The 328-nt window shown below is 31.7% G+C and overlaps 1 protein-coding gene across 1 annotated transcript in view; it reads left to right on the top strand.

Annotated features, from left to right (window-relative positions):
* Nucleotides 1-328, top strand: part of LOC115240714 (RDS/peripherin-like protein xRDS36) — a 15,661-nt gene extending 15,333 nt beyond the window's left edge. The window contains exon 7 of the mRNA XM_029816030.1: nucleotides 1-328. The gene's annotated coding sequence lies outside the window, so the exon portion shown is untranslated.

Raw genomic sequence — 328 nt, 5'->3', positions numbered from 1 at the left:
TTCCTGCTGTGCTAATAATTCATAGATCCACATAGCCATTATAACGACGGTTCTTTCTGATAAACTGCGCATTAACGGTAAGATACTAATTGCAATGATCAGAGGTAAGTCATGTCACCGCATAGGCACAAGTATACGCACACATAAAATAAATGGCTTAGGGATAAGTAACTTTCTTTTGTGAAATTAAAGATTTATTGACCTACATAACATAGAAACTTATAATTAGTATAGTTTTACAAACATCAAATAGTGACGAATGACTTCGTCTTATTGCTATTTAAGTGCTTGTAACTCGAATCTGTTTATTAAATTTATTCAAACAAAA

The sequence above is a fragment of the Formica exsecta genome, unplaced genomic scaffold, assembly GCF_003651465.1.
Source record: "Formica exsecta isolate Colony F162 unplaced genomic scaffold, ASM365146v1 scaffold444, whole genome shotgun sequence".
In the NCBI taxonomy this organism is placed as follows: Eukaryota; Metazoa; Arthropoda; class Insecta; order Hymenoptera; family Formicidae; genus Formica; species Formica exsecta.
This window is presented reverse-complemented; position numbering and strand designations above follow the sequence as displayed.